Genomic DNA, 25,338 nt, shown 5'->3' with positions numbered 1-25,338 from the left:
ACTGACAGCCTATTGTCTTACAGTGAACTTCCTAGATCTATGTCTCACACCCACAGCACCTCAACAGGCCCCCTCGATAAAGACAGTGAGCTGACCTCATACTAGCCTCCTCACTTATATTTGATCTTTAATTAAAGTTGCACATTTAGCCATTTGTCAAAATGTATTTGGCCAAGGTTATGGAAAGTTTCAATCCTTGATCTCATTTTCAGTTTCTTGACATTTCCAATGAGCTTTGCGAAGTTGTAGTGTGCATCCAGGAAACCGCAAGTTGTTCTGCAGAATGTGTACTTCCTGTCATGTTGTCATTTCACGAATCGTGACTTTCGTATTCTTGTGGCCTGTGGGATGATCACCAGTAAACTATGGCAGTTTAATGTGTAGAAGATCTAAAGGATCATTCACGATAGCCATCCACATATTTGAGTTCCCATTAAATAGCCATTCCGATAGGTCATTCACAATATATAGATGCTTATAAGCAGATAGGTCAGGAAAGCAGAACCCACCCTTCCTGTATAGTCTTTAGATTGTTAGAAGCTGATAGCTCAGGAAAGCAGAACCCACCCTTGCTGTATAGTCTTAGAATGTCATAAGCAGATAGGTCAGGAAAGCAGAACCCACCCACCCTTGCTGTATAGTCTTAGAATGTCATAAGCAGATAGGTCAGGAAAGCAGAACCCACCCTTGTTGTATAATATACAGATTGTTATCAGCAGATAGCTCAGGAAAGCAGAACCCAGCCTTGCTGTAAAGTCTATAGATTGTTATCAGCAGATAGCTCAGGAAAGCAGAACCCAGCCTTGCTGTAAAGCCTATAGATTGTTATCAGCAGATAGCTGAGGAAAGCAGAACCCAGAACCCACCCTTGCTGTAAAGACTTTAGATTGTTATCAGCAGGTAGCTCAGGAAAGCAGAACCCAGCCTTGCTGTAAAGTGTATATATTGCTATCAGCAGATAGCTCAGGAAAGCAGAACCCAGAACCCACCCTTGCTGTAAAGACTTTAGATTGTTATCAGCAGGTAGTTCAGGAAAGCAGAACCCACATTTGCAGTATAGTCTTTTTATGTATTCCATGAACATGCAGCCTAGTACCCAAATCCTTATAATTCGTTCAGATTTTCTTTTTGCTAATCCTGTGTTGGATGCATCTAAACCAGTATGAAACCCAGTAGTACATTTATTTAATGATATGATATTTGCATCCGATTAAAACAAGTTGATGATATTGTTTTCAATTCTTTTCGAATAGTCTTGAAAAACCACAATGCCAAATGATGTTATACGATTCATTCACCATTTGGATCCTAGGTTATCTATGTGTACTTTGTGGTGTGATATGATATAATAAGTAATTTATAACGTGCCTGTACACACTTTTTTCTAGGTGTGACAAGGGAAGGGAGGGAAGACAGAGGACACGAGAAACAAACTTACTAGGCCTTTTGTCATTCAGATTGTGCAAATGCGAGAATGAGAAGTGCAAGGGGAAAGGGAGGGGGAAGTTCAAGGGAGAGGGGAGGGGAAAACAGGGCAGCAAGTGCAGCCAGGGAAGCGCAGCTCTGGGTAGTGGAAGGAGAACAAGGCACTGTAGGGTTACAGTTGCAGCCCCTAAGTGCATGGTAGACACGGAGGCAGTGCAGGGGTGACTTATCAAGAAATAACCTGGTACCCAGTGAGACTCAGAGGTTAGCCAAGCAACCCTTCAGTAGACCAGACAGGTAGTTCAGCAGGGAAGGGAGGGAGAGAACGCAGAGGAGAGGAGAAAGGGTTTGAGCTGCTTACGGAAATTCAGGTGGTCCAGCTCAAGCTTGAGAGGGGCTGGGAGGCCATTCCAGAGGGAGGCACTGTGATGCTGGAAATGCATTGGAGGGACAGGACCTCCCTGTCCTTATCCTGTAGTCCTTTTCATTTGTGTTCTGTATTGTTCTCTGCCCAGGAGTCCATGTGGGACTCCTGGCAGTGCAGCTCTTCCTGTTTTTGGTTTGGTGTACCAACCCATGGGATGCCCTTATGGCACCCATGGGTGGTGGTGCAACCCTGTGCCCCCAGGGTATGGGCTGGTGGAAGCTCCATGCTGAATTTGACAGGTGCTCTGAGTATCCTCCATTTTGGGATACCCAGGCCCTGCCATTGGAATCAGTTGATTCCTGATAGGAAACACGACAACCCCTGTGACCTCTTGCTTTCAATTGCCTGTTACCTTGTTTTCCCGCAGTTTTGGGAAGCTCTGACTCTGTCCCTTCCCCCTGACTGGCTGTTGGGTGGAAGTTCCATATATGGTGTTGTTGTGAAGTCCAGGCCAGACTGGCTGGAGCCTTCCCAGTGACTGTATGTTGTGGGTACACCCTGTGGGTGGGACCTGAGTGACTGGAGTGTGTGAGCAATATGCACTTCTTGTTGTGGATGTCTGGTTTCTGGTGTTTGAAACAATGACTGATACAGCCCTGCCCGAAACTGGTATGAATGCAGTGTGTAGTGTCGAATGGCTGGGTACTTGTCCCAATCCACATTCCTTGTTGTGAGTGTCTGAGAGGGAGGAGTATGGCCTGAATGCACTGTATGCCTGATTGGCTGACTGACTGCATGAATGCCCTCCTGTATGATTGGCTGCTGACTGTGAACCAGCAGTGTGGATGAGAGGCAGAATAGTATATCTGAGGAGCTCTCATCACTGGAAATTGTTCAGAAGCTAAAGTTGAAAATGATGCTTAACCTCGAAGCCAAGCCTGAAGAAGAAGGTTGACTGATGTCTCCCTTTGCCGAAATCTGAAAGCCGAAAGCCATCAAGACTGATCCAAGAGAGTACCTGGTTAGGTGCCCTCTTCCCATGCTCCGAGGGACCATCGATCACCTCTAACCTTTGCCGAAGCGCCCTGGAAGTCAGACCCTCGAAAGGCTGCCGACCGGAGACTGGGACCGTCGAGGAGACAGAAGAGCAGCAACGGACATTCCGTCAACCACCGTCGACCAGGGTTCGCAAGTCTGCTGTAACCGCTAGAAGCCAGTCGAAGCTATGTTACCCAGAAGAGGGGACCGCTTGACACCGTGCCACCGACGACCAGAGCCATATGCTCCTTTTCCCAAGACTATTGATACACGGACGCGCTCGTCCGCACCTCCGCCCACCTTATCCCGCCAGAGAAGGCCAGGCCGTCGACGTGCCGAGGAGCATCCGCGGTGGGTTTCCCACCACCCAACAACCATAGAGACGCTGGACGACTTGATGCCCTTGCTGGGCCACAGTTCTTCATAAACTCTCTGCGTTCCAGAACTATCATCATCGAAGTGCCCTGCACGCCTCTTCCTTGCAGGACACCTTCGCTTCGTCGACGACGAGCACTGCTGGGACCGAAGCTGCCACCTCAACACCGAATTCACTTTCTTCATGGGATCTCGACGATTCGTTGCTCCTGCTTTAAAGGGAGCCGCTCAAGAAGGATCCGTCAATGACCCGACGTCGAACTCTGCTATTCCAGGTACATTGGGGTGGTAGAAACATTATAGAAGGAAATAAGACTTATAGAACAATATATGGACTGGGCTTGTGATATATCTTTACTTTACAGGTTGCCTGGGTGGCAGGATCTCCACACAGAATTGTGTCTAGGTAACAGGGCCATTATTCTGCCAATTGTTCTAACCAACTGCTTTCCTCCTATGTCTATTGTAGATTACCTTTATTAAGTGATTTGTGTGACATTTAACCAGAGTACAGTTAATGCACTTTAATGGAATATAATAATAATTGTGGTGCCACTTAGAACTGTATATATTTGCCATTGTAGATTTTCTGAGCACAAAGTGAGTTATTGTGATTGTGTACATAACCCAGAACGTAATTTTATAAAGACTGTATTTTAACTAATAAAGTGTGTGGATATTCCTTTGTGGGGGCTTGAGGACTACACTGTACTTAAGAACCTGCCTGCATCAACTCCTGAGAAGCTAGGCCTTCATTCCTCATCCATTGCAACCAACAATAGAGAATCTTGGCTGGGGTCATCTGTGCCTCCCCTCTGCCTTATAGTGAGCAGGAGTACAGACCCCCCCCTCCAGTCTTAACAGGCACATGCAGAACAGAGAGATCTACCCCTACTCTCTGCCTGAAGAAGTGTCAGACCCTCAGAGAGTTGGAGGTAACTGAGCGAAGGGCTCGTATTTATATAGGCATTATTTCATATTGACTTCTATATGGTATGTACAGGGAATTCACTGTGTGGTGTTAGTTATCTAAGGTTCTATAAAATCTCATCCTTTTCATAATCTGCATAGATTAAAATCAATCTGCAGCCTTATTGAATGTAATTTGGGTCAATCTTCCGTCTCTAATAGACCATACTAGAGACACAGAGTCCAAATGTAATGCTGATATGGAACATTATTGTGCGCTCTTTAATTAAATAAGTCTTTAGATAGTCATTGGTTAGTTTTAATTTGAGATCTTAAACTGACGTAAAGTTTGTATTTATTTATTTATTTAGGTATACCCAAATGAATAAAGGCACAGGTGCCCGGGGGCACCATGGAGTTACCAAACAAGAAAACAAGCAGGTAGAACAGATAGGTCTTCATGGATCTTTTAAAATGCCAGATAGTCATCCATCCTCTAGAAGGCTAGGGGGAGGAAATTCCACAGGGTGGCGCCAACCATTGAAAAGACCCGACCGCCAACCCGGGACAATCTGAGACGGGGAACCTCGACTAGAAAAACTTTGGCAGAACTAAGAGAACAGCAAGGTACATCCAAACGGAACTTAGCCTGCAGGCAGCCTGCCCCTGTGTTATGGAGAGTGTGAAAGACCATGCAGAGTGACTTAAACTTATCTGTTTTCACCACTGGTAACCAGTGGAGGGTGTGCGGTACTGGAGAGATGTGGGCCCTGCATGGAGTTGATGTTTTGTTAAATTTGTAGGCGCCAGCTCAAAGATGCTGGCTGTGCCAGAAACAGCACATTACAGTAGTCTAGAGATGATAGCACCAACAAGGAGACCACTGGTAACCGGATGTGAAGGGACAGAAACGTCAGGACTTTACAAAGTATCTTAAGCTTGAGCTTCCTGACCTGACAGACAAAACTGGCCTGCGCTGCCATGGATAGGATGGATGTAAATTTCACCCCCAAGTCCTTACCAATAGACACAGGTGTGTGGCAGTGACCCAATAAAGAAAGAGGGGAGACCAGAGGGCAGCAGCATCAGGAAGACCCACCACCAGTAGCTCGATCTTCTCCCCATTCAGTTTCAGCCAATTAGAAGACAATCACTTCCCCACTGCCTCCAAGAATGTCCTAATCCTGACAGCCGTCTCTGGTACCACCTGATCCAGGTGGACCAGGATCTGGGTGTCCTCAGCATAGGCATTGCAAGTGAAGCTTTGGGGGTGATGACCTTCATCAATGGCTGAACATAGATGATGAACACATAGCGGAAATGGTGGAGCCCTGATGGACCCCAGCGAAAAGTACAATAGGATCAGAAGGGAACGTTGGTAAAGAAAGAGACTGGGACCCGTCCGATAGAAAAGAAGAGAACCATGCTAGGACTACCTCAGAGAGTCTGACCCCTGCAAGGTGACTAAGCAGGAATGCTTGATCAATGGTAACAAAGGCAGCCGACAGGTGAAGCATAATTACTGCCCTTATGTCACCTGAATCATGCAGTTGTGTGAGATCATCCACCACTGAGACCAGGACCCCTCCCATACCATGGCCTGGCCAAAATCCAGATTGAGAAGGGTAAAAAAAGAGTATTTCTCCAAATCCCTGTGGTCAAGAGAGGGCAGACAAGAGATTCAACCACTTTCATTAAAAAAGGTAATAGACAAATGGGTCGACAGTTAGCCTGCTCAGAATCTGATGTTCACCGGGCAACGACAGGGGTGCTTTTATTCGTGGCTAAACTGCTTCACCTCTTAGCAGTGTAAACGCAGCTACAAATGTTTGCAGTTTGTGTTCAGTTTTATCTATAGTTATAACTTAAAAGGGCCGTTTTGGGGGATGGAAAGAAGGGTGTGGAATAGGAGAGGAAATCACATAAGGATGAAACATATAACAAAAGGGAATTAAAATAAAAAGCATGATTTATTTGTTTTTGTATTTAAACAAATTATGTTTTAGAACAAAGGGGGACTATACAATTGCCACTAAAAAATAGAACTAAGCATGACAGGTAACCTGATGTTCACTAATTAACTCCTGCCATTGCTCAATTGTGGAGTCTCCCTTGACTAACCATTGGAGGCATTGTTTACACATGACATGCATCATGGAAGGATCGGGAGTCTGTGCAGTTGACACGGCTGTTGAAGATGAGGCTTCATTTCCAGTTGGTAATGTTTTTGCACTATAGGATGAAGGTGCCGCAAATGGTGCTGATGTCCGTCGACACAAGGGGTGGGACCCGTGCATTTTTCTTTTTATGATGTTCTTGATCTTTTTGACACTCATCATCTACATGAACCCGATGGACTTGCACTAAAAGATTAATCATAATAGATGTTCCGAGGCTTTGAGACCGAACATGGGAATGTCCACAGCTTAGAGTTGTGTTGCAGATTGTGCAATGTACCTCCTCTTCCTATTTTGGGAACAGTGTTTTTTTACTTGAAAGAAGCGCCAACCATCTGCAGTCATTTTCATTCCAGTTGCCTTCTTCCTTGGTTTTGAGCCAAAAGGATAACGCGAACATCACTGCTGCTACTCTGGTGGTTAGACATGTTGGAATGTCCAACCGGGGAAGAAATATGTAAAATAATAAAAATGACAACACAAAAAAGACAATGGGCCCGAGTCATGGAATTGTTTGCACATAAAATCTGGTACATGCACGTCAAACTGCCTGCGAAACACTGCTTGCAGATTCATGGAATCGAATGTGTGGGACTTTTACAGGACTTGCGTGGAGTTCACGCAGGCTCAGCATGACTCTGCGAGCCATTGTGTGCCTTGTGCAAGACACCACACATATCATGGATGTGGCTTGCGCAGAGGGCTGGGGAGGGGGCAGAACACAGAAAATTGGGAAGAACATGCACACAAGTGGGCACTCCAAGGGACGGCCTGCAGGCAGTACTTTGCAGGCCCACAATTGTGCCAAACAACAAATATTCATGGAACCATCCACACAGCCTCTCAGCATTGAAATTGCCAAGCAAATCCATCGATCTATACGCCACCAGAAGGGAGGCGTAAAGGCGCTTCTGCATAGGCATCACAGCGCGGAGGTGGGTTTGCATGTCAGATCAGGGGTGTGTGTACGCAACTGGGGTTCCATTCTAACTCAGGGGTGCACATACACAGTGTGGTGCTGTGAAGAAATGGTTTACGGGGGTTCGCACGCAGATTTTCTGAGTTACGAATTTTCAGCTGCATGTTGTCGGGGTGCCAGCAAAAGTTACGGAGGTCCCTGCGCAGGGCTCCAGAAAAGCAGGGCTGCTTGCAGGGGCCCCACACACTGTTTGAAGGGTGTGTGTATTTGTGCCCGTGGGAGCACTGAAAGGAAGCTGTTCTGGGCGTTTATGCTTTGCATGGGAGTCATATCTGGGGCATGAATGTGTGGGGCACACATTTTTTGATCTGAGTGCAGGCCTGCGCAGTGGCATTCTCGACACGCTGCAATTGCAGGAGAAAAGCCCCCATTTCCATGTATCGGGCCCAATACCTCTAAAATGAAAAAGTGAAAAAAGTAATACAAGTAAATCGAAAATAGACAAACTGAACAAATCACAAGACAAAGGAAAACAGGAATAGGGGAAAACTGGGTACAATTATGACATATTTAAGGGGTAAAGTGCCAAAAGTGCTTGCAGTTACTCAGAAACCCTTTCAATAGCAAGTACAGAAATCAATGATGAATCTAAAAATATTTTTGTGATTGTGGTGATAAAACGCGCCTATCTGTGTTAATGAATCTGATTGGGCAATTAGATCATCTTTGAGCGTGGCTAACAAAGACGCGGAGGTGCGAAGTGCATAATATGATTGGCTGAAGGGTGGCTGACGTGGATCCTTAGCCACGTTGATGGAATTCAACATGCTATTGGGGATTTTCAATGCGCGGATGTCACACAACGATGTGGGCTTAGTTGTGTCATTACATTTCAGTGTGCCATTGGCTCGTTTGTTGACGCGGATACGTAAAATAGGATTTTTCATGCGCAGATGTTGCAGAATGTTATGGGTGTAGTTGCGTCAATGCATCTGAGTGTGCCATTCACCCATATGTTGACGTAGCTATGCAACATAGGAGCTTAATATAAGATTGGCTTGTAGAAGGAGGCACGCAGCCACATAGCCGTGTCGAAGCAACCTTGGGCCTACTATTGACAGGAATGTGGCCATTTCATGGATAAACCACCTCTGTAGGCGTGGCTATAAAATTATTTAAAAACGAAACATATGTATGTGGACAGTTGTGTTATAACTTTTTAATTTGTACTTGGCAGACTCTCCCAGAGAACATGTTAAGCAAAAGTAGGATCATTGACCTTCAATTGGCTAGCAAATGCAGATCATTTGCCTTTGCTTGAACATACCTCTCATGGCCTTCAGATTTCTTTAAATGTGTTAAGTGTTTATGCTACAAGAAAATAACTTAAAGGTAAATATATAAAAACGTAAAATCATGGTGTTTGCAAAAAATCATACTCATCAAAAAAAATACACATGGGTATATGATGGTGAGCCTCTACAACAAGTAGAAACATACAAATACCTTGGCCTTTATGTAGATGATCAACTTAATTGGAAATCACATTGGGTAGAACTTAAAGGCAAATATTTAAAGGTTGTTAACACCATTAGTAGCTTTACTGGCAAAAACATAGGATTCTCAATTAAGACAGTGTTACATACACAGCAAAAGTTAAATCAATACTCCTCTACGGTGTTGAGATCTTGGGATATCATTTTACACGCTAGGTACAAAAGTTTGAAGCTCTGATACTTTGCAAAACTGTTGTGTCTCCCAAATCATGTGTCAATTGAGTATATATTGCTTGAATTTTATTTAAACAGCTTTGTCACAAATGTGAACTATAGAATCATGATCTGTTATAGATAATTGCTAGCATTGGATAACAATATGATTGCGGTGCAATTTTTGTCCGTTTTCAAAAATATTGACAACTGTATGAAGATAGGTTTTCTGGGTAAATTGATGGCATTACACAAAATATGGAGTGATATACGTGTTCAATACTGCTACCATGAATGGTCAAAAATTCAAATCATGGTTGAGAAAGAAGTGTAAGGAAAGTAGTACTGACACAAACATTGTGCATCTTGATACCCTCAGTAATAGTGATATGTATTTACAGTACCGAATGGACCGGAAGTTAGCTAGAGCTAATGTGCAGGCTTTCCCTTCTCCAAAAATAATACATAAGTATATTTTAATTGTAGGGAATCTTGGGAGATCAAGGGTGCAATTCGTGGTACACCACGTGCTGTAAGGTGGTGCCGTCTATGTAGTAACCTAGAACTTGAAACACTTAAGCACCTGCTAGTAGAATTTGAAACTAAATGGAATCAGAATAACCTTTCCTAAATTGTATGATAATCATAACTGTGATCATTTATCAACATTTTGGAGCTCCCTCATGGAAGGAATTTATACAAATTTTATATATTGTATTACTAAGTTTTATTGGAAGTGTATTGAAATTTTAAATCAATTGTCAGATGGTGTTTAAAAAAAAAGGTTGATTGTCCACTATGTCAAAAGTGACATGTAATGTGGTATGGATAAATTAGGTTTTCTACATTTAATGTCTTTTAAATTGTATTAATTGTATGTGTTGTATTTTATGTAGTATCAATGTTTTTTTAATCTTGTGTATTGTATTATATTGTATGTACAAAACCTTATGGTTATATGTATATTGCATTAAATAAATAAGTTGTAAAAATGTGTTTTAAGATATATGTACTCTTTGTACAAAGTTACTGTAACACTTTAATACGTTTCTATTTGTAAACAGTATATGTGATTGCAAAGACTTTAAACATTAAATTAATATGGAAAGAAGAAACATTTTTAAGAATATGGTTATTTGTGTAAATATGGGTGCACAATAGCTTTTTATTTTACTTTGTACACATGATACATTGTACATGATACATAAGGTCATGACCCGGACAATCTGGCTACTGGCCATTACCGCGACGGGCGACCATTTGGGATAAAGTTGCCCTGTACACCAGGGACCGGCTATGTGGTAACGTTTTTCTATATTGGGATAGGTTTAAACCGAAAAGAAATATGCGCTAGTGGTAATATGGTCATAGGGTTTTCTCTTCACCTTCTGCAGGCTGCCAAGGAAAGGGAAAAGGGGCTCTGAATGGAGGCTGCCTTCCCTTTGCAGGGTGGCCATTTTGGAAAATGATTTTCCTTCCTACAATGGGATGCAGCCTGCGTCCTGGTGTAGGAAGAAAAATCCTTTTTCTTTTTAGCACCGATGAGTTACCGCTTTGGCAACCTGGGGTGCTAATCGCCTTCATCCCTCATTGCAAGGGCTGGAACGGGGAACATCAGTCCGGAACCCTCATTATCTGCCCTCGCTTTTCTTGGGCCCATAACTTGGGATGACAGGGCGTTAACCCCCGTTCCAGTTCCTTGGAATAGGGAATGAATGCTACATTATTCCAAACAGCATAACACAAAATGAGAATGAAAATGTAGTAAAATTGTATTGAATCTATGTACTTTACTGAGAAATGCGAAGTAGATGGAGTCTATACGATTTGTTTTTTTAGGTCTATTTTTTACCTTTTTTTGTTATATTTAGATTTTTGATTTTTTTTTTGCACGAGAGGTTAAAACATAAACTCTAATATGGAGGGGCAGGTGGATAGGGGAAGATGTTGCATGTGTGTTACATCTAAGGTAGGGGGCAGTGTTTCTCATGCTCCTTGATTACAGCTTCAAAAGCACTTTGAAATTGCTCTCCCCTGCAGAGTGGTGTGTTGCAGTATATTCAGAGGACTGTTGTCTTCGAAAAGATGTGTATCAACACCCTCTTTTATTGCTTGCAAGGTAACTCGCGGGATTTCGTGTCCCACAGAAACAGGCTGTGTTGTTACAGAAAGGGTTGAGGAAGATGAGGTGGAGGAAGACAGCCTGCTACTTGCTAAGAAAGGAACAGCCGGTCTAAGAGCATTGCAGTGGTTGGAATGGGTGTGGCAGTGCATCGAGGTGGTCCCGTAGGAGTACTGTCCAAGTAGAATGCGACTGAGTGCATTTCAGTTTTGTAGCTTTAGCCTTTGGTAGATTCCCAACAGCGGTAAAGGACTGCCACACCCATGATGCTCTCTTGGTGCTAGAGGTAGGCACTTCCTCTACCTCATCGCTGTGATCCTTTTCATTGTCATTGGCAGTACTTTGTTTTTTGTTGTGAAGGTCCTCCAGCTGGTGGTGGTATTGGCGTTTGGGCAGCACATATGGCAATAGCTGATGCAATTTTTAAGATAAATAGCCATTTTTCTACTATTCCTCCAAGTATGTGCTGTGTACTAGATTGTTAATGGATAATGAGTAAGAATAGGTGTAAGAGCTGTGCAAGGGGAAACCTTTGATCTTGAAAGTTCCTAGATCTTCTGAAAATGCAGTTCTGAACTGTCCATGAAACACAGACCTGATCGCAAAGTACAGACTGGCTTGCAAACACGTCATCATGCTGCAGACGAGCATGTGGTCACGTGACACTGTCCGGAAAGGTCCGCGATGACATTGGAAGTCAGCGAATATTGAAGTTTGTTTATGTTTGTTTGTTTATACTGCGGCGGAGCCCGTAAGCATCACGGCGCAAACACACAAACAGAAAAAAAAAACAGACACTGCCACATATTACGATCTAGGGAAACAGCAGTGTTTTAAGACATTTCCTAAAAACAGAATTCTTTGCTTCCTGGCACATCTCCAGGGGGAGTTTATTCCACCTCACCCCTGCCTGTGAGCTGAAGGAACGTCCATTACCTCAGACTCTTTTGCTTCTCGGCTGAGTCAGAAGCATCAAGTCCTTTAACCGAGTGACTTTGGTAAAGCTTTCCAGAACCAATCTTTCCTTTAGATATTGAGGTGCTTTTTCATGCAGGCACTTATGTACAATGATGTTTCACATGAAATATATTCTAGCATCCATTAGAAGCCAGTGAAGCTCTCTCCTGTGTATGGAAACTGGTTCCCATCTTGAAGTGCCCTTAATGATCCGGACTGCGTCATTCTTGAGTATCTGGAGTATTTTGATACAGCCCTTGCTGGCCCAAGCAAGTAAAGCACTACAATCATCCAACTTTGGCATAACAACAGCTCACACCAGTACTGTGCAATTTGCTGCTGATACATAAGGCTTCACTTGTCTGAGCAGCCTTAGGTGGTATTGGCCTTTCTTCACTACACTACTTACGTGAGTTTCAGCATCCAGGGATGATTCCAAAATCAATCCTATGTTCTTCACTTTGGGAACAACTTTAATGTAATGACCTTCTATAGTAAAGTCCTCATACAAATGTACAAGTTTAGAGCATGCCTGTGTCAAGCCAAAGATAAGGAACTCTGTTTTGTTGGTGTTGAGACAGACCATTCATTATCATCCATTAGTACCCGGCGAGAGTCAAGCAGAATGCAACACGCATTCTGATTGGCTCTTGCCGGGTCCTCACCCGGCCGACAATCCTTTGATTCTCGGCCGGGATTCCAGCTGCCTTGTCCTCGGCGGGGGCGTGGCAGACCCTCAGCCAATGAGGAGGCTCGAAGCGGGGCCATCCCCGCTCCGAGCCTCCCCACGGCTGAGAGGCTGCCTCCGCCCCACGCTGCGGACTCGGGTAAGCTTATTTTTCTTTTTTTTCACCTTCCCTCCCTCCTCCCTACCCCACCCCACTTACCTTCTTGCTCCTGTGTCCCTGGTGGGCCCCACACAGCTGGAGGCTTCCATCGTCCGCTGGCAGGGACGTAGGTACGTTTTTTTTTTCTCCCCCTTACCCTCCCTCCCGCCCTCCCAACCCCCAACCCCACTTACGTTCTGCTTCTTTTTTTTTCAGGAGCGGACGCGCTCGGAACACTTGTGTTCCCAGCGCATCCGCTCCCGAAGGCCGCCATGGAAAGAGAAAACGGACTCCCGTTTTCCCTTTCCCGGCGGCCATTTTCTTGGTCGTTTTTTTTTTTCTGTCCCAAAACGCCGTGGCTTTTCGGGACAGAAAAAAATGCTTTTAGTGCCCCGGTCACGCATATAATGCTGGCCGGGGTACTAATATCAATATGACCCTTGCGGCGGGGGCATTACCGACTCAGGTAATGCCCCCGCCGCTCGGGTCATATTGCTTAATTATCATCCAGACTTCAATGGCCTCGTACACTTCTTCTATATTCTCAAAATCTTTCTCATAGACCCCGCGCAGCTCTATAATGAGCTGGGTGTCATCGGCATAGTTAGAAAATCGCACACCTAATGCATCCGGAACGTCACATAGGGTGCAACAAAATATGTTAAATAGAACCAGCGAGAGACACGCTCCGTGTGAAACACCACACTTGATAAGCTGAGACTTACAGCATGCCTCACCCCAAACTATTCTTGACTGTTAACAATTTTTCCTTATCTAAAAGGTCGATGGCCACTGATAAATCCAATAACATCAGCAGCCCCGCCTTGCTCCTATCTATGATATCAAGCATTTCTGACTGTAGATCCAAGAGAGAGGTTGTTGTGCCGTGGGAGGAACTAAAGCCTGATTGCTTAGGATGAAGAATGTTTTGTTTTGGCTTTCCACATATTCTTGAAGCTGGATAGTTGCTAATTTGTCTACTATTTCACATACGCACAAATAGTGGAAAAAGTGAATAGAAATGTTGATTTTACATTTGTCTCGGGAGGATAGCTCAGTAGGCAACATGCTCGCCTGGGAAGCAAGAAGATACAGAGCACCACAGGTTCGATCCCTGGGTCTGCGCTTAGATACCTCTGGATATTAAGCATGTTATAAATAACATATCATATCATGTGCGGATGTCACGCAACAACGTGGGCTTAGTTGTGTTTAAAATTATGCTAGAAGGTGGGAAATGGAGTTTTAGGTTCAATCTTTTTATAAATTGGACAGAAATGTTGGTATATTGGGGTAAGAATGATATTAATAAGTTGTAAGAAAATAGTATACACTGGTAAAAACCCATGAAATTCACCGAAAAACTTTGTTAAAGGGACGTTATTGTTAAGTTGCACTAATAAAAACCTATGAAATTCAATGAAAAAACCTTGTTAAAGCGACGTTATGGTTAGAAGTAAAACCGAAAAACCTCAGAAATTCGCCAGTTATGTTATGCTATACAACCATAACTCACGCCATCATGTGCACTGCTAAGACTAGCACCCAGGACATGAAAGATGACATCACAAATGGCATTGATGACATCACTGATGACATCACATATGCAAGTAATGTTTCCATTGACGAGTTGCAAAGTGAACTGGCAATAAACAGTTCACACTGGTGAAAAGGATAAGACATTGCCAACCGATTAGGTCAATGGTAAAGAATGTAAAAGTTATAATTGTCACACTGTCACACCTCACATAGGGATTGGTTGTCATTCACTGCATGCATAGCAACCAATTACAAGGCAGGTTTAAATGATACAAGTTTGAAAGAGTATTACCCAATCAGCACCTTGGCAAAGGAGATGATCTCAATGCTAATGAACAAACATTTTGATATTTTAATTTAGTCAGAAGGCTAGAATAAACCAATAGATTTAGGAAATGTATGAAGAATGTTACATTCAAGAAGTATGAGTAGTACAGATTACTCAGGAGTCTTAAATGATATCAGTAGTCTTTACTGGGTTCTTTTAGTTACAGGTAAGTACACAGGGATAAGTAAGGGAACATAAGACAAGTCCATGGGAAAGAAACATCCACTGGTCTCCCTTTCTCCCCCAAGTTCCCAACTGATTTTTCTGAAGCACAGCACCTACATCATAAGATTGTGAAAATGACAATGTCAAATCAGAAGCGTGGAAAATGTGAATACTTTGTAACATTTGTTATATTTTCTCTTCTGCAACTTGCTATAAAACTATCCATCTTATGCTTTGTAGTCAAATGTCTTTTTAGATAATTCCCTGCCTAGCCTGTTATAATAAAAAACAAAAAATGTCATATCTCGTGAATTCATTTTTAGCTCTTTTGTATTCATTTTTTATCACTTCGAGTGGGATTTGCCTTACAAAGTACAAGATAAAATAAATGCAAAGATGCTTCAATTAAATCATCAGGCATTGTATCCATTGCGTGTGCTGCTAGGCAGTCAGAACTCGGCGGGACCCAGGAAGACCCTGTTGAATGACACAAGGGTGATAGAATGATGGCAGTGCTTATGTCCCTTCTCCCAGCTGGTCCCAACTGGGACCCGTCGGGTCAACATTAGACGCTGTGCTTTCCATGATCACTGTACGGTTCCTAATGGCAAAAAGTCAACAGTATAAAGCCCAAGTTCTCTGTTGCAAGCAAGAGGAGGGCATGTGCTTGGGTTGTCTTATTTGTGCTACACTCTTCTATTTGTGCCACATCAGGCCTCTACCTTTGCCAGCTACAAGGCGTCTTTTGTTCTGTACTGTTGCCTCTTTGCCATTCGGAACGTGTTTCCTCTAGTGGGTATCTTCGTGTATTTATTTGCACTGGCAAGTGGTAGAATGAGTACAGTAAAATCGCATAATAAACTGTGCAACTACCGGACCACTGAGGTCCGTAATAGACCCTACCATCACAAGCAAAGCTTTTTGCTATGCAACAGCTCTCGCATGCCTCTCTCCCAACCCCAGCTTGACTGAATGTCACCATCAACATCCAGAGATTCTGTACGCGCCAAAGCCTCAGGACCATACGAGTCAGTGGAGCCAGGCCAGCCTCTCTCGGACCTACAGTATGCTCAGTACCTGTGGACCTGCCCACACCTGCCCTTTTCTCAACAAGCAATTTTTTAACGTCATACTTATTTTTAATGTATACATCTAAATGCAGTTTAGTCTACACCACCCTGGCTAAAGCAGGTTCCTACTCAGATCAGCATAGATCGGGTCTAGGACAAACATCTAGGACAAATGCCCTGTTTAATTTCCATGCACCCCCCACCTATCTGGAGGTGCATTCATGTGATTCGGGTTCCAAAGCTTTGTCATGCAAGAGCATTCATGCATTCATACAATAATGAAAGAATTGATGTATTCATTCACTCAATTTTCATTCAATCATTCATTTGCATATATGAGTGGCAACATCAGGCAACATTGAATTAATTAATTAAAATAAAATCCAAAATTTGTTGGACATCTGAAATCAAGAAATCGATCAAAACTTGACTTTTTAATAAATGCCAACATATACCGACTATCTTGTCCCACATACTCACCCGTGCCCTCACCAAACTGTTCCCCCTGCTTTACTCTGAAATGTGCATCTAAAATTGTATGTACTGTAACACACTGTTTTTTTTTTTTTGTGTAACCTTACTGTACCTTGCAACCAGACAATCAAGTTAAGCCACCTGTAAACTACACTGTGATACCTCCGGGTCTAGGCGTATAACAAATGCAATAAATAAATAAATAAATCTGTTGAGCTTTCCAAGGCACTAGAAAGAGTGTCACTGTCAGACTACAAGCCATGCTATTTTATAAGGTAGGTGCCCACACCTCTCTTTCCAAGCTGGACTTTTTTATTTGCTGTAGGAGGAAAAGCCAAGAGAGAGAGAGAGAAAGAGAGAGAGAGAGAGAGAGAGAGAGAGAGAGGGAGAGAGAGAAAGAGAGAGAAAGAGAGAGAGAGAGAGAGGTGAGCTGACACAAGCACATCAGCAGTCCTCATTGACTGCATTATAGATCGAATAAGCATTTCGCTCCCCGCGCACCTCTCTCTAGAAAGCACAGATCATTATTACCCTAATAACCACAATTATTTATTTCCCTGAGCAAGCACATTAGTTAATGGCATTAAACGTCTGCATTTCTCAATTGAGATAATGAATGCAGTCTCTTATTATTCTCACATCAAAAGTTCCTTCACAGGGAACATGTTTAAAGTCACTGCTATGCACCAAGTGGGCGAGGCATGCGATTCCCCTTGGGATTTAAAAGAAGAGTCCTTGGAAACCACGAAGCTCTCAGTCTGAGCTTGGGCAAATATCCCTGATAACAGAGTGTTTGAATTTAAGCTGTAAACCTTGGAAATGCCTGGGCAGGATTGTAAACTGTGGTGTAAGATTTAAAAGAAGGACATGTGAGTAATTTGGACTAATCATCCTTGTCTCACAGATATCTGAACTGTGACAATTTTTTTTTTTTTTTTTTAACCAAGTTGCTCACTGCATGTTTTAACTTGAGATCACAACGGTGCCAATGCCCAATGGTCATTGTATATGCTGTCTGTTTCACATGTTGCACTGTGCAAAGGAAACGCAAAAAAATGCTATTATGTTTGTTTACAAACAGGTCCCTGATCATTACTGCTTGACTAAAATGATGTCTGATTCGTAGACCTGAATGATACAAGCAAAACACGCAGAATAATTGAGCAGAGATCCATACGTGGTTTATTTGCCACAGAAAAAAGAGTGGCTCATATGCTAGCCTTATATAAGCCATTACCAAATGGGATTGAAGAGCAAGAATGCAAGCACCCATGAGCTACAAATGATAGAGGAATAAGAAAGGAATATCGCACTCCACTCACAATATCACTATCGAAGTAGAGGGACTGGCAACATACTCTCTAAAGTTGACATTCAGTGATAGATACAATGGTGGATAATTTCTCTCCTGGACCCTTAAGCAAGACTCCATTCCTCAGGTGACCTCATCCATGAAGACATATTGTTTAATAGAGCACCTCCCAATGCATCCCCATGCCAAATAAATAATGCTGGAATCACTCGGTTTCCAGCTTTCTAATAAAGCCCTTTATGTGTTCCCCGGTCCGTGTAAATTGCAGATGGTAATTCCGGCATCCATGTTTTTTTCCAGAATGGAAACAAACATACCAGCAAATAAATGACAGAATCACCAGTACCGGTAATAACGGTTCCGGTGAATCCAGCAATCCCATCCAGGCAGTTCTATGGGTCTCCATGGAATGGGAACTTACCAGCATCCCTGTTGCCTGTAATATCCCAGGATATCGGGCGGTAGGAAGGGTAAGGCAGTTTTGCCAGTATTCTGCCGGAATTACCAGCGGGATACCAACAAACTGTAAAGAGGACCCATATCTTGGATTCTGCTTCCATAGAAATAAAAGAAACACTGTAATTGTTAAGTTTCATGGATGCAGTCATCACCAGTTGTACACTTAGACTAAATGTTCAAAAGTGTATGCCATCAGCAAGGCAGGCTGCTTTTAAGTATCCTGTGTATCGAAAGATTGGCTAACAAGGCCTGGTCACTGTCACCTCGATTTTGGAAAAACAAATGGAAGAGAGGTAAGACAAACATGCCTGGATGAAATTACCCAAAACATGGCTTCGCAGATATTCAATTAGGTATTTGGGGTCCTGAGAACTCGTCTTACAGCCAAAGGCCAGCCAGATGTCCTTTTGTTTAACGCCCTAATCCAATGGAATGAGTATTACTCTGCAAATCTTTCCTGTCAACATAGACAGATTGGGCTGTCCCCCGAATACTTTTAGGCTGTAAAAATGCACAGTTACCAAAAGCCACCAATAGCCATCTGGGGAAAGGTCAGAAACAATAAAGAAGCCATGCAGTGAGTTTTCTTGAAGGAAGACATGAGCATAGCACCAGAGTTCCACCAAGATGGGGCTAGAGAGGAGTCAATACAAGGCTTTAAGGGGCGTGGTGGGGTAGGGCTCATGGGAGTGTGTGCCGAAGGGCCACCCCATTGACAAAAAATTGACCTTGTGCTGGCTGGTAAAAGCACAATACTCCCTTGAAACAGGCTCAAAATATGGGAGAGGGCATGCTTTGAGCTTGTTTCAGAGGGACATTGTGCTTGCAATGGAAGCCTTCATGAAAAATGATTGGGGAAAGGTCAGACGTGGAGTAGGGGGTACGCTGAAGGTGTGAAATTGACAGATTTTTCTCCAACCCCACAAGCATTTTATAAGTTAGCCAAATATATTTCTTAGTTACAACCCTACAAGATTTCTAAGTGCCATTTCACTGACTCTGCCAAGCTTTACTTATCATAGAATTCTGATTAGCAAATGACTATTGTGTTGCACTTGCAGTGGTTCAAAGGTGTGCTCGACATATGAAAAACACCTTAACATTCTTCAAGTGGTGCTGAGCTAACTGGTGCCCATGATGGACACCTTGCGTGAGGGCTTTGCCCCCAAGCGCCTCATTGTTAGCAATTGGAACATTTGTCAGAGCTCATGGGGGCCCATTTCAACATGATGTTTGGTGCCCCCTTGGACAACAGTTCGGGAAAACAGTCTGTGGGGTGCTTAAATGATAATGATGCAAAGGAATGCAGCAAGGAAGTTGATCAATGCCGATTATCACAAGGTAGAAAGCCAACAGGGAGCTCAAACACTAAATAGCCACTGAATGGATAGCAATCACTCTTTTTCAGAACGGTACTAATGCAGACTTAACCAGAGAAAAAGAACATGAGGTGATAACTGCTACTGGATGCTGGGAACTAGAAAAGGCAGCCTGTAACGGTTGCGTATCAAAGTGCACATGTAATGTTCTGTATCACCTATACAGTGGCCCTGATGATAGACAAGCCGTCCAAAAAGCATTGGCGACTTATTCTGCCTCCAAATTACTTACAATGAAGCACTGTGAATAAAAGCTTAGGCCTTCCATGATGACATGAAAAAGAAAAGAAATGCCACTATGAATTCAGGGCATTACACAGAAAGTTAATTATACAGGGAGGTGATTCGAAGGTCGAAACATTGGAATGAACCCTGGATAAAACGGAGGAGAGAGTGCTATCACAGTGAAACAGATTACTTTGTGTGCAGAGCTATCATTATACGTCTATGACAATTTAAATTAGGGGTGGACTGGGAAACAAAAGAGGCCCCGGAAATAATGTTTAAAGTGGCCCCATATAACCCATTTTCAGCAAGCCCAACCCTTTTCCTATGCGAACATTTGGAAATAAAATAGGTTACCACACAAAGTAGGCCCAGGGTGCAGAGGCCTACTAGGAAATCTCCAGAGTGCCCTATAGGTCAGTCCACACCCTGGCCAGGATACAGAGGCCTTCTGGGAAATCTCCAGTAATATGGAGATATAAAGAGAAATGCACCGGGAGGTGGGAACTGTGCACATGCGAAAACAGTGTGTTCGCCACATCCAAAGGAATTAAGCATGCCTTGGAACATTTGTTGTTGCATCATAAAAATAAATGCACAATTCGGGGAGTGCCATATTTCTAATGTTGTTGATAGGACATGCACTTTTGGATCATAACCAAACATAATTCGAAGTGCAATTGTATTTCACTTCACTTTTAATGACACCTATTTTTATTTAACTTGAAAGACAAGTAAAACAAATTGAATTGGTCCCACTTTTGTAAGACGGAAAGCTGTGTATTCATTACTTGGGTACATGTCGCTGGAGTTGACCTAGGATTTCCCTTAATCCAGCCACCCACCACAAGATATGAGGCCTCAGAAAGGTCCTGATTGATCGTATTCAATCTAGTTCCAACCTCAGGCCTCATAAAACATTGTCAAATTCCAGCTTTGACTCAGATGGATCATAATATTTGTCTTGATAATAATCCATGCTGTCATCCTCCTTGTCATTATTGTCTTGCATGGTGAGGTGGAAAGAGATCTGCTACCCCCCGCATCCCGGCTGCTCTACTTGCATGTGTTTTTGTTTTCCCTGCTCTTTGATAGCTTCGCTATGTACCACTCCTTCTTCTGCATCTTAGACATTGCACACCACTGAAAGTCCAACCCCAGCTGTTGGTCCCGGTGGATTGGTATCATCTTGATGCTGTACCCATTCGTGTACGTGTATTGGGTGCATTCATTAGTCAAACAAAAATTGTGATGGGGTATTCAACGTGAGTTGGATGATACCTTTATTTGACAAACATAGAATTCTGTCCTCCCCAGCACACACTGTGAGCGTTGTTGTAAATGTGAAAAGACCACAAGCAGCATATCTCCTGCTTCCTCTGGCTCATTTGCGTGCTGATGATATGTTGTCCCAATATACCATTAACCTACTAACTTGTGCTTCACACACTCCCTGTTTCTCCCTGAAAATTCCATAAGAGTGTGACACTCCCACAAGCAGAACTCAGGATTCTCCTCATCCTCTATTTGGTGGCAATCATTGGTGCGTGACTCATTTCATGTGATGGACACTGACTGGTGTACCACCTGAGTCCCTGAATCTCTGCAGCTTCTAACCACAATAATCACACAAGCATGACTCATGCACAAGCAGCTCTCTGAATATCCCTAAACCAGCTTCTACTCCTCTAAGGTGTCACTCATGGCATGTGTTCCAATCATTCACTTCAAGAGATGGGCACTCGCTGCTGTGTCGCATACCTCCCTGAATCTCTTTTGCTTTTCCCACCAAAATAACAGTATGAGCCTACCGCAAGCTTCCTTCAGGGGATCCTGGCCACGCTGCTCCACTCTCCAGGTGTCACCCCATTGTGCATGTGTCATCAGCTCACTTCAAGAGATGAACACTAACTGAAGTGTCATCCATCTTCACCAATCTATCCTCCTCCACCCACTGAAATTAAATTAATGTGACTCTCCCATAATCTGGCCACAGGAAATCAAGAATCATGTGCCACACTCACAGTCACTTTTCCCTAACAGGGATGTGCTGTTCCTAAACTCACACACGATGGAGCTTGTGCATTCACCCTCTTAAAATGATTGAAAGTCACACAATGCTCCTTAAGCAAAATTGATAACAAATCAAATTTTCTAAATGCAGTTACTCACTTCTCCCCAACTTTACTCCGATTCAATTACTCAAACAACACTCAATAACATTTGTAAGCCTAACTCCAGCAATCTCCTCTGTGAAAGGTACCTTTGATGTAAAAGCTGCTGCAACCACAAATTCCCCTTGAAGCCATATGGGCAATCTTCAGACAACCTTTTTGAAGTTTGTCAAAAGTAGGAACTGGTCGAATCACCCAAAAAATTAGGTCATTTGGGGCTGTAGCGTCCATAAAGGTTGTAAGTTCACCAAGGTCTAGAGAGAGTACTGGGAACAGAGGTCTTACTTTGTTCCTGGTAAAACATAGGTGTAAAAGGGTTGGGTTAAACACTACGGTTTTGTGAAAGAGGAAGACCAAACCTGTGCACAAATTAAAAAGCACAGTACGATTACGAGTAAAAAGAGGTAGTCTAAGAATGGCACATGGTAGTGCACAAAGACTCATGTCTGTAAGGATGATTATGTGTAAACAGAAGAAGAAAATGAGCAGAGTGAAAATAACATGCTGATCACAACGTGGTGCGATGCTGCATAACACATCGATAGTGAAGACTAGTGAACAGTATAGTCCAGCCTCTTTGATGAGCAGTAATTGCCCTGGAGATGGATGGGGATGCACACTTTATTCATACATCAATAATAGAGCCAACTCAGGAAGTTGACAAAAGGAAGACTGTTTTAATATCAATTTTCTAAAACAGGGAGCATAATGAACATCAACGAAATCGCTCGATCCTCTTACTCAATGCATTTAAGAAAAAATTGAGCTTTAATTAGCCATATTCGTCATTAATGATGGATAGCCCATGCATGTACTAACGTCATCCTACGTGGCTAACTACAAAAACCTATAAGCATAGGTGATTGGCTCTGAGTGAACATCTAAGTATATGATCCATATTAGTCAACTAATCCCTCCCCTAAAAATGACCCCTATGAATGTCACTAAATACACGACGTCCCATTGGTTTACACAGCTGTAGTTCCCCTAAATACGCAGGTCCTCTACAATTGGTTGGCCCTCTAACCTCCTTCAGTACTTTTACACTCACGTTAGCAGCCTGAAGGCTGGCCATTCAGGTGCTGGTGAGGTTGCCTAAACATTAGCTTCCCAGCAATTAGCACACCTGTTTATCATCACCTCAGTGGTCTACTGTTAATTAGGCCTTTGAAACTCATCCTTAAGAGTGTTCTTAGCTCTGGGATATTTAGGGAGTGAGAAGCACAGTCTGCCTCCCTGCATAAGTGTGAACATCTCGTTCATCCATCTTCATGATTCCATGTGACAGGAGTCCATGAAATGAAGCCTTTTCATGCATTTAATATTATTTTTTTAATAGGCCTCTGAGGTCTTCCTTGTTATTTTCATGACTTCTGAACAGGAGTTTTGTTCTTTCACACAATTTTGTATCCAGTGTCAGTTCACTCTAGTTTGATAAGACCTTGGCTTCTTCGGTTTGTCCAGCCTTGTCTGCGGAAATTCTCTTGTAATTCAATTTGCTTTTTAACTGCGACACAATACAAATGAGGCCTTCTTGCTACTGTTCAACCTGCTATAATAAGTCGTGGAACCATCCATAGTTCTTTCATTCCTATATATGTTTACATTGGAATCTATTAACTACAAGCTTAAAGCTAGCTTTCAAGATTACTTTGTTGCTTGTGTTTCTCTTGCATCTGTACATGTGTAAAATAACTTGATATCTTCATCTCTTTTTGTGGCAAAAGTTTCTTCACCTTGATCCCAAGATGTCACTTATCCTTGATACTTTTTTATGCCTTATAGAATATCTCTATTCTCTAGTCACTGCATCTCTTCTATGTACGTCATCTCAGCTCCGTGTGACATATACTAGCGATGATTAGTGTTGTTACCATTCGTCCTTGCTGCTTATTGGCTCTGCTTCTTTAGGGATTTTATTCAAATGGCCATCATATTTTCTTGAATGCAGGTATGTTTTTCTCCATGGGTACCTTGCCTCCCAGATTCTCTTAGGTACTGGTACTTTCACTGTTCTTTGTCGATTCAACTGTTCTGTGTATGTCACATACTCTGGTATCCAATCTATGGGTAATATGGGCAGGACATTTGAGGTGGGGTACTTGGCTCTTCCTCAACAATCCCCAATCTGGGTGATTCATCAAGCACTCTCACATCATCCTTCACATTCAGCAATCTTGGTCTGAAGAAAAGCTTCTTTGGTATTCATATCTTTATGACTCCCTTCGGGTATCCTGCTGTTTTCACATGTTCATCTTTGTTCCATGTCATGAGACTACATTGTCCACTTGGATTACAGTACATCCATCTTCCCACATACTTCTTGTGATTATAGGGATACAGGAACTTTGTCCACTCAGGCGCATGGATACTAGCCTGATTTCTTCATCTGTCATGTCTTTGGGCTTCCATTCTGATTCAACATCGATCATAATCTTCATCGCTATGGCTTTCTTTGCTGACTTCTTGCATTGTGAGATTATTATTTTGATCACACAAAATCCAAGGAACACCAACATGATCAGGGCTCCAAGAAACTTGAACATGTCTGCCGTCCATTGTGGAACCCATGAGAACATTGATCCAATCCAACTGTCATCAGCAATGTCTTCTACTTCATCTATCATCTGGCCATGGAGTTTTGTCAGCATGTCTATGGCCTCTTCTCCATTCTCCATTCTCGTCATCATAAGAAGGTATACATGTGCATCATGATTCTCCAATTTCTGCACAAACACTTGCTGTAATCATGTCCAGGACTTATCTGTTCAGAAGAGTCATCAATCGTATAGCTCTCATCTCTTCTCTATTCACATTGAATCCCTTTATTTTGGTATACATTTTCTGCAGCAATTCCCATCTGGTAATCTGTAGCCACTTGGTGTTTGCTCGAACCTGGATACTCAGCATGAAGATCAACGTGAAAACAGATGAGGTCTGGCTAAACAGCCTGTGCTCATATGGTACGGCATCAAAAGCTTCTATTGATTTTGGTGAGCAATATTTCTCCCATTTCATCCTCGTTATCAGCTCCACAAATCTCTTCTTCCTCAAGTGAACATCTGCTTTTGGGAAACTGTCAAGGTGCAAATCACTGTTTGGAATCACCAATGCTGGAACATGGACATTCACCAGTGTGCATATTCCTCGCCAGTCTGCAAGCAATCTGATATAAGGCACATGAGTTCCTGGCAAGTCTAGTCTTCGCCAGTCAGCTCACAGATGTTTGGAGAGTGTTAGCAGTTTCTTATTTTTTACTTTTGTGAGGCTTGAGCTACAGACGACAGGAGTGGAGTGGAGTACTGGTGCTTTAATTTTTGGTCACACCTATTCTTCAAAACTTGACTCGCTTTGCGTAGTGCCCGCGTGTGACTCCAAGGCGAGTCCA

The sequence above is a fragment of the Ambystoma mexicanum genome, chromosome 6p (assembly GCF_040938575.1).
Source record: "Ambystoma mexicanum isolate Mex_15411 chromosome 6p, UKY_AmexF1_1, whole genome shotgun sequence".
Taxonomy (NCBI): domain Eukaryota; kingdom Metazoa; phylum Chordata; class Amphibia; order Caudata; family Ambystomatidae; genus Ambystoma; species Ambystoma mexicanum.
The sequence above is the reverse complement of the archived record's forward strand: the minus strand, read 5'-3'. Positions refer to the sequence as shown.